Here is a 10,866-nt window from a genome sequence, read left to right on the forward strand (position 1 = left end):
TTATATATTTATTATTATTCGAACTCGCGCAGCTGTATCCATATATGTTTGTCAGTAAGAGGATTCGTTTAACATTTGTTTTATTTTGCTTGCACTTTATTCATGTTTCCAGATCGGCACCATAGCTGGCAACCTCATGGTTAAACACAGAGTACCAGTGTTCTCTTCAGACTTATTTTTACTATTGGAGACCATTGGAGCTGCACTTGTTATCGGTATGTCAATGTTTTTAACATACAGAGATGATACAAACGGGACTGCACAACACCAATCTCACTCAAAGCATCAATCTATAAATTGTAACTTTGTATTCCTACTTTAGCAAAATGTACAGAGACCTCGGGAAGAGTAGGGATATATTACTCTTTCTGAGGTATCTGTATATTTTACTAAAGTACATGATTTATTATTAAAAAAAATGCAAATGCAGCTTCGTTGGTGTCTGGTTGGTGTGATAAGAATATATTAGGTATGTCAAATGGTAAAACCTTTAAAATATTTAGTGCCAGCAAACCAGCATTAAATCGTAAATAGTAACAAGAAAATTTGTTTGAATATATGGTACACGTCGACAAGATTAAAACTGTAAAATTTTTGTTTACCTACTGAATGTATAGCTTACATACCTAATTTTGTTAGTATGTTAACAATCTTTATATTCAGTAATTGTCTTAGACTACAAGATTGACTGTTTGTGTTCATTAAAAAAAATTAAAAAAAAGACATTGGAGACTTATTTTTTCCATTTTCTAGTTGATAAACATGGAGCGGTGCACGTGGTGACCCCAGCAGAGTTCCTTCAACTGGATATGGCGGGCAAACTTATTACAGAAATCAGGATACCACCGTACTCGCAGAATCATCGATTTGTGTCATTCAAGGTGCTTAACTTTTATTCATGTAAAATATTGTCAAGTAAGTATATAATTAACGAATGAATGTAAAAATTATGAAGCCCTCTGGCGTCTTTAGCAATACGAGTAACGCTTTGAACAGATGTTTATCTATGTGGGTGCCGGTTCTTGTGTGGCAAATTATAGTTGATGAATCCGTAGGCTAGGATTACTTAAAGGTGACGTTTCAATTCTGGCCTTCACCACTTTCTTTTTTTTTACCATTCTTCGATATGTGAAATTTATTTAACTTTTGATAAAATGTTTTTCAACGATGATAAACTACGACAAATGAAGTGACTCACAAAAACGTCTCAGTATCAAACGCTCGCTCTGCACAATATGGATGTTTCAAAGAAAGTGAATTGTTCTCTGTGGCAGATAATGCCGCGGGGGCAGAGTGCGCACGCGCAGGTGAACGCGGCGTTCCTGTACGAGTTCGCGCGCGACGGCGAGACCGTGCGCTCGGCCAGGATCGTGGTCGGCGGCATCTCCGCCGCCTTCGTGCACGCCTCGCACACTGAGGAGTGAGCCAGTATTTTTCAATATTCTTAATTCGTATGATAAAATTGATCAAGTTGCTTTGAAATCGTATTGGTAATTTAATTCGAACCAATCTTAGTGCACAACAGTTTGACAACTTGGACACCCAGTGTTCAGCATAAACAATAAACGTAAAACGTATAATTTATAAACGTTTGTCTAGATATGTGGTCGGCAAGAAAATTTTCACAGACGAGGTGCTGCAAGGAGCACTGAAGGTGCTGGAACAAGAACTAAAGCCAGAGGAAATTGCCGGGGAATTCAAACCCGAATTCAGAAAGAAATGTGCCTTGGGACTTTTTTATAAGGTAAGCAGACGAACGAAAGAAGGGATGATATCTGAAACACCTCGTATGATGTGAAATAGATTCTGGGTAATTCCATCTAACAGAGTAATGTAAGTGACCAATTATTTATGATGTGCTAATTTAAATATCAATATATCTAAGGATTAAAAGCGTACAAAATATTGCTAGTAGAATCTATTATCTTCGTTAGCGTTAGTTATTAATCAATTTACTTCGTGACCAGGGTCTTCTCACTCTGATCCCTGAGAACCGTCTCAACCCTCGTTATCGCTCCGGAACTCGACGTATTCGAAGGACGAGACCTCTTTCCAAAGGGTCCCAAGAGTTTAATACCAATCCCCTCATCTGGCCTATTACAGAACCTTCTCCTAAGGTAAGCAGCAATTCTCTTTAGATCGCTGAGCATTATTAATAGTTAGTTAGATTTAGTTCAGGATTACTAGTAAAAATTACAAAAAATCTAACCTACGAAAATATCTAGAAACTTAAACAATTCAAAATTTGTTTTTCCAGCACGGGAAGCATGGTCGCGCGATAGACGATAAAATATCAGGCCGTCCCTATCGCACTTACAAATAGTGCGATAGGGACGGCCTGATATTTTATCGTCTATCGCGCGACCATGCTTCCCGTGCAGGACACAATATATTATCTTATATGATAATTTGTTACGTATACTCTAGTTGAGCAGGAATTGAAAGATTACTATTTACAGGTAGAAGCATTAATCCAGTGTGCGGGTGAAGCGAAGTACGTGAACGATCTGCCATCACAACCTCGCGAGCTTTTCTGCGCCTTCGTAACCTCAGACATCTGTACCGGAGAGATCGTGGAGATTGACCCTACACCTGCGCTGGTTAGTATTCAAACGTACTTTTTAAATATCTAAGTATTGTCCAGAGTATGTCCAATTTCACTAATCTACTTCTGTTAGGAAAATAAAACAAAACTATATAGATGTTAAAGTTAGTCATTCTGTAATATTTAATTACCTAGTTGAAATGCATATCCCATATTTTTTTTGCTGCACAACTCAGACAAAAATTAAGCGATTAGCACTCTTAATTTAATATATTCTACACCATAAAATACTTATATTAAATGTACTGCAAATACATATGCATTTCCATTTCAGAAATTACCCGGTGTTGTTGCATTTTTCTCAGCAAAAGACATACCGGGGCCGAACAATTTTTTACCACCTGAAGTACCGACGCTTATAAGCAAAGAAGAAGTCTTTAGCGAGGGCCAGATCAAGTATTACGATCAGCCTATTGGACTAATAGTGGCAGACACTGACAAACTGGCTAATCAAGCTGCTCTGTTAGTGCACGTCAAGTATAAGAAAGATACGAATAAACCAGTTCTGACTATAGAAGACGCTAAAAAAGATCCAAATAGGTAATTTGAAGATGTAATAGTAAAAAAACAACATGTTTTAACTGAAGGAGATGTTTGTATTAAGCAATTCAACTTTGAAAAAGCCCTACTTAGTGTTAAACAGGGTGACAGGATGATTTCTATTTACAAGCGCCGACCTGTTTTTGTGACTGATAATTGTTATTGCACTTTACTAAAAAAAACTAAAGTGTAATTCTTTAAGACCATATTTATCTTCTGTTTATACATTTTGTTACTACCAGCATTTTTTAACTTTTAATTCTAGGGTATCATTATTCTACACTCAACCAGCCCGTAATAGCCCAGGGGCAAACGTGCAAAGAGTTATCAAAGATGTTAACAGGATATTACATCAGTATCACTTCACAATGGAGACGCTTCACAGCGTGACCAGGCCTAGTGACGATGGTCTGGATGCTTTCGTCAGCACACAGTGGCCTGATGCCGTACAAACCGGTTTGTCATCGGTTCTGAACATTCAAGCAAATCGGTAAGTAAAGAGCGCAGAAGGAGATAGGAACACATATAAAATATTATTTTCAGAACAGGTGACACATAGACATTTTTTGGGTAAAATGGCTCTGTGCATCGGCAAACTTTACATCAGGTGAGATTGCGGTCAAATGGTTTACCTGTTCCTCATAAAAAAAAAAAAACAGGTATTTCTGTCTTAAATCTCAATATAACAGAATGTAACAAGCAATTTATGGCTTATATTCTATTAGACAGACTTACTACTCCAGAATTTATCTAATGAAACCATCAAAATACATTTTTCTTATTTTATATGTATAAGTTGGCTAAAAAAACTGTTGTTTTCAGTATAAATCTAGTGGTGCCTCGGTGTGGTGGTGCATACGGGCTAAAAGTATCTCGAGCGAACTGGAATGCGTCAGCGTGTGCATTGGCCACTTATTTAACGAATAGACCCTGCCGCTTTACCATGAGCATCCAATCCATGCTGAGAATTATGGGAAAGAGGCCTCCGGTAACTGTAGAATTCGAGGTTAGATATCATGTTTTCTTCTTCTTCCTGCTAAACGTGTTCCCATTTAAGTACTTGGGGTTGACCTTTTTTTGTCCTCAATCTCCACCTGGAACGGTCTCGCGCTGCAACTTAATTTCAATTTCGGTTAGGTCTTTTTAAACCGTCGTCCACCAGGTGGTAGCCTGGTAGGTGATGGTCTGCCTGAGATCTCGTTTGATGGTTGGCAGTTCCTTAAATGTGACCATACCAGATATCTTAAACGTTTCTCATTTCTATCATTCGTTAGCCCTCATCCCATTCATTTAGGGTCGACGCAGCATGTTGACTTCTTCAATGACTCTTTATCGTCCACATCTCATGATTCACTCGCGTTTGTTTCATATCATCTCTTACGCAGTCCATTGACCTTTTCTTTGGTTTCCCTCTCCTGTTAATTTTTCTCATTTTCATTCGCAATACCTTTACATAAAATTATCTACATTAGACATTTTGTTATATATGACAATCATATTATTTGACTATGTATACCTACACTTCAGTACTTATTTCTTTTTACATTTTTTTCAACTCTTATAGGATTACACTACTGCCACTAGGACAAGCTCAATCAGTGTACCTGTGAACTGTATGAATATTACTTCCTCCATGACTCAACACATAATTACTATACTTACTTTAAAACGATTTGTAATAATTTATTTTGATTTGCCACCAATTTTCTTCGCCGTCACCTCCCTCATACAAATACATACAAAGTACATTAAAATTAGGTGTTTAAAGCCACAGATATAATTCAATGTCATAATAATTATTAACTAATTATTAATCAATTCAGGTAGGCGTTGATGACAGAGGCGAGATCCAGTACCTGGAATACGATCTATACGAGGACCGCGGCTACGTAGAAGGTGACCAGACCGTCGGTCTAACAATACCAGCTATTAAAAACTGCTACGATAACTCACGCTGGTCAATTAAGATTATAAATACTCTAACAGACACACCTGCTGCCACATGGATGAGGTCACCAGGTACTTAATACGAACAAATTATTTCATTTTAATAATTCGATTGATCATGTTAAACTTTTACAAAATAAACAAAAACAGTAAGTGAATAATTAACTGTCATACTGTATTTTCTTATTTTAAGGCACTTTAGAAGGAATTGCATTTACCGAAATGCTGATGGAAGAAATATCCTATGTACTAAATAGAGACCCCATTGAAGTTCGTCGTGCCAATTTTAACCCCCAATATGTTGACGTCGCTGAAATGCTCGAGGAACTGTTGCAAGAAAGAGATTATTACAAAAGAAAGAGAGAAGTTGAAGAATTTAACTCTAAAAACCGCTGGAAGAAAAGAGGAATAAGAATTTCCCTCATGAGTTGGGCTGCTCCTAATGTTTCCGGTTATCAAGTTGATTTAAACGTGTTACATAGTGACGGAACTGTAGTTGTTAAACATGGAGGTGTAGAACTCGGTCAAGGGGTTAGTACCCTAGTGACCCAAGTAGTCGCTTACACTTTGAATATTTCTACAGACATGGTGAAAGTAAAAGCGAATGATTCAGCCAATGCAAATACTTATTCAGAAGCTGGAAGTAGAACTTCAAGCTCAGTCTGTGTTGGTGCTATTAAGTGTTGCCAGGTGCTGCTTGACAGGTTATCAGCAACTAGAGAGACGCTGAACAACCCTACTTGGGCGTTGTTGGTGCAAACCGCGTTCCTAGCGGGAATCAACCTGCAAACAAGTTACTACACGACAGCAGAAGATACGGTGAATTATAGAGTGGGAGGAGTAGCTATGGCTGAGGTCGAGCTAGATATACTTACAGGAGAACATGAAGTTAGGAGGGTCGATATCATTGAAGATGCTGGAACATCGCTCAATCCGACGCTTGATATTGGACAGGTGAATCACACGTAGAACACATAATTTTTATTTGTAAGTCATGTCAGCGAATATTTCAGTGCCGTACTGATTAAGATTATGAACACGACACAATGGTTATAATAATACATATATATGCATCGAGTCGAGTTACATGAATACCCAAATAAAAAACTAATCGAATCTGTCACTGAGCGACCTGTTTTTATCTCCGTATTTGGTAACGTAATATTTTAATTTACCTTGAAGTGGTTTAAAGAGGAGGGTAAACTTCACATTTATTTATTTATTTAAATAGTAAAGTAGTTTATTTGTGTAAATAGTAAAGATACAGACTAAAGACCTCTGACCTCTGGTCGGCAGTGATCGCTGACCATCAGGCAACATGTCTGCTCGTTTGCGTCCTATCCCATAAAAAAAAGTAAGAGTTAGTTACTTCAAGTGGCAATGTTGGATGTTGCAGATCGAGGGTGGGTTTATAATGGGCATGGGGTACTGGACTACGGAGCACCTCATCTACGATGAGACCGCCGGGGAGGTCCTCACGGACCGCACGTGGCAGTACCACGTGCCGAGCGGGGCCGATATACCCCTCGACTATAGGATCAAGTTGAGGAAGAGATCTTACAATCCCCTTGACGTTTTGGGCATAAGAGGTGAGTTCCATTACCTATGTATTATGTATGGCCTGCATGTGGACACATATATTATCCTAGCCCAAGACTAAAGCAAAGCTTGTATTATGGTGCTAGGTAATGGAACAATAGCTAAAATATGAAAATGAATGAAAAGCAAGAGGTTGCTCACTAATTACAGTTTTTTATTTACATAGGTACACAAAACGAAGATTAAAGAACATACTAAATATCTGCCATGATAGGTCAAGTTACGGATTACTACATATACGTAGTACAAACTAACCACCAGGGACCGCAACTTTGGTGCCGATGACAGACGTATGACGTCAAGCTAAATACAGAGTGTTGTTATCTAGATTATATACACTTAATCAAATAACAACTTATTAGCCTCTTTAGTTTACTGATATTCAAACTTGAGTTAAGAGTTTTTCCACGTACTGGCCACGTATAAAAACATAACTGTCTTTGTCATGTTAAAACCGAGATTGTGGGAAATGACAACCAATTTCTGTTTAACTATTTTTCATTGGTAAAATATAACCGAAATATTATTGTTTCGCTATGGAACCGCATTTGCAGAAATTTCCTTTTCTGATTTTACAAAATGAAAAAATGTACTGCTCCTGCTGTGACCAATATTTAAGAGGAAAAGCAAGTAATATAGAGAAACATTTGAAAACAAAAAAGCATATAGAACGAGAAGGAGGAAAAATGACACAGCATGATTTCAATATGGATTGTTCGGAATCTTGGATTGCCAGAAGTTTTACGGATAGAGCTATTTTTAAAGTCATTGGCGTCATTTCCATCAAAAGAAATTAATTTAGATGAAGAATGGTTGACCGTCAACAACATTTGCTCCAGATGCGGTTATAGGAATTATGACCAGTGCGACCCCAAATTTCCGAATTGGCGAGAGGTTAAAGAATTATTTTGCCCTGAATGTACGTGTGAAATGTATTAAAAAAAAACAACCTTTTGTTAATATGTTGTTTTATTTAAGTACACGAAGAATAATATTTTTTGTTACAATTACATTACTTACTGTAAAAAAAGCCAATAAAAATAATACTGGCATCGTTTTTTAATGTTAACATTATTTTTTTATGCAAATACCAAGCAGTTCTCAATATCTCATTATTAAGAATTGAGGTATTGCAATGTTATTAAAAGAACATCCTATATCGGACTAAACGTCATAATGACGTCACTGGCACCAAAGTTGCGGTCCCTGCTAACCACAAAATTAAAATTTTGAAAAACCGACCTCGTGAACCAATTTTCATGAAACATGGTTAAAACACTCCCGACTAACTCAGCTTTCAAATAAACTACGGAACCCTAAAAAGAACTAAATCTAAATCGGTTCATCCGTTCGAGAGCTACGATGCCACAGACAGACAGAGACAGACAAACAGACACGTCAAACTTATAACACCCCGTCGTTTTTGCGCCGGAGGTTAAAAAGAAAAGTATATGAAGTTTTATAAAAATACCTATATTTTTACAGCGGTTGCAGAACCTCCGTTGTGCTTGTCGATATGCGTGGCATTTGCTCTGAGAGAAGCTATAGCGGCATCTAGGGAGGAGACAGGGTTTCCACGCACGGAGTGGTTTCACGTCGGTATGTACTAACATTAACCCTTAAATGCATAGTGTATATATGCATCATCTATAGAGATCGTTATCAAGGTGCACTTTTCGTGGCAACCGGTACGGTTGGCAAAAAAAACAAATACTTACATTTAAATATTCACTTTGTTCTTAACTACAAAATAAATACTTACCTTCTTAGGATTACACATCTACGTTACAAAGCCTTTTCCGATGAACTATATATTTTTAAAACAATATAGGTACATAAATAACATTAATTATGTCATAAAAATACATTACGCGAAGTGTAGACATATTATTTTAATCCAAATAATCAAATGCACTCTAGAAAAGACTATCTAGAATTGTTATTCAAGTACCCAGTTCAAGTCAAAAGTAGTGCAGGAAGCCAAATCTGTTGAACAAATTTTAGTTATTTATTCAATGTAATTTAGATAAATAATTATAAATATGTGTATATTTTATAATTTGTTAAGTATATAATGTTTTAAATACTTGTGTATTTGTTTTTTTGCCAACCATACTCTGCCACCAATACAGCACGCTGATAACGATCTTTAATCATCTATTTTCGACTCCAATGACAGCATGTCAAAATTCAAATTTGAATAAATCTTCGTCAAGGTCATGAATTTAAGGGTTAAGAGACTCTTGATAATCGTAAACATTTTATTTCACTTTGGATAAGCAGGGGCATAAACATGGAAATAGATCTGCATTATTATAAAACTCGCACGAAAGTTCTTTGTTTGTGTTTGTTTTGTCTGTAATGTTGATTTTGCAATCTTAAATTAGTTTTTAATTTTATGTATACATGTATAAGTAAGAGTCAACATAAAAGTTTGTGAAAAATTATCTTCTTCTCGCAATATGTATGACTTTCGCAAAACCTGTGAACGCGAATCTTCATTAAATCGAAATAAAAGGAAAAATTAAGACTGTTTTCGCATAGCAGCACAGAATCTAGTAGCTACCCTCACTGACGCTATTAAAGTACCGTCTATCTATCAAAGTACATTCTGTATAGAAATAAAGAAATAATATATATATTTATATACATATAATTATGGCCTCTGTATATTATAATAGGATATTTCTACCGGATGTGGCCTGTAATAGGAGCAAAAAATTTAATTGTAGCTAGTATTCATCAAACTGATCAACGTTAGTTCAGCGACTTTTATAAATTATTTGTATTTAAGTAAGTAAGTAGTTAATGTGAAAGCATATTTTAAAGTTTATTTGATCACGTCAACTAAACCGATGACGGCGTAAATAGATGGTAATGTTTAATTTGTATGAAAAAAACCGGCCAAGAGCGTGTCGGGCCACGCTCAGTGTAGGGTTCCGTAGTTTTTCGTATTTTTCTCAAAAACTACTGAACCTATCAAGTTCAAAACAATTTTCCTAGAAAGTCTTTACAAAGTTCTACTTTGGTGATTTTTTTCATATTTTTTAAACATATGGTTCAAAAGTTAGAGGGGGGGGACGCACTTTTTTTCCTTTAAGAGCGATTATTTCCGAAACTATTAATATTATCAAAAAATTATTTTAGTAAACCCTTATTCGTTTTTAAATACCTATCCAACAATATATCACACGTTGGGGTTGGAATGAAAAAAAATATCAGCCCCCACTTTGCATGTAGGGGGGGTACCCTAATAAAACATTTTTTCCCATTTTTTATTTTTGCACTTTGTTGGCGTGATTGATATACATATTGGTACCAAATTTCAGCTTTCTAGTGCTTACGGTTACTGAGATTATCCGCGGACGGACGGACGGACGGACGGACGGACGGACGGACGGACGGACAGACAGACATGGCGAAACTATAAGGGTTCCTAGTTGACTACGGAACCCTAAAAAGGAACATCTAGAGATCTCACAATTTTTAAAAGTACATTACATTTCACGCCATGTCACTTCTGTTCTGAAATCTGCTGAGACCGAAAAACAAAAGAAATATTCTGCTGCCTGCGAAGCGAAACATTTTACCTTCACCCCCCTCGTGACTTCTGTCGATGGTGTATTCGCACCACAAATGAACTCCTTCGTCAAACATTTAGGCGAAGCCCTCGCGGACCGTTGGAATAAATCGCTAAATACGATACTCGGTTGGCTTTGAACAAGGATATTATGCACTGCTGTAATTCGAGCCACCAGCATGTGCATACGAGGCACACGTCATAAATTTAAACCTGCAGCGAAACTGTTGGGTTTTGATAACGGAGCAGCCATTCCCAACTTCAACTAATGAATGCGAAGATGTGAATTATTTGTTTTGTTTTTATAATCTGTTTACTCTTTTATCACTAGTTTTTATAAATATTATATTTTTTAAGTTATTTATCATAATTAACATCGTTTGCAGAGTATCAGTCTTTGTTTAAATTATTTGCTCCTATTACTGGTCATACCCGGTATGTTAATATTTATTCTATTTCCTTCCAGATGGCCCATTCACATTGGAAGCCAACGTACTATCAGCAGACGTGCGACTTGATGAATTCAGATTCAAATAAGGACAATTCAATTAAACACTTAGCTAATCTTAGAAACCTCTAATATTAAACAGAATAA

Source organism: Leguminivora glycinivorella, chromosome 6, assembly GCF_023078275.1.
Source record: "Leguminivora glycinivorella isolate SPB_JAAS2020 chromosome 6, LegGlyc_1.1, whole genome shotgun sequence".
Taxonomy (NCBI): Eukaryota; Metazoa; Arthropoda; class Insecta; order Lepidoptera; family Tortricidae; genus Leguminivora; species Leguminivora glycinivorella.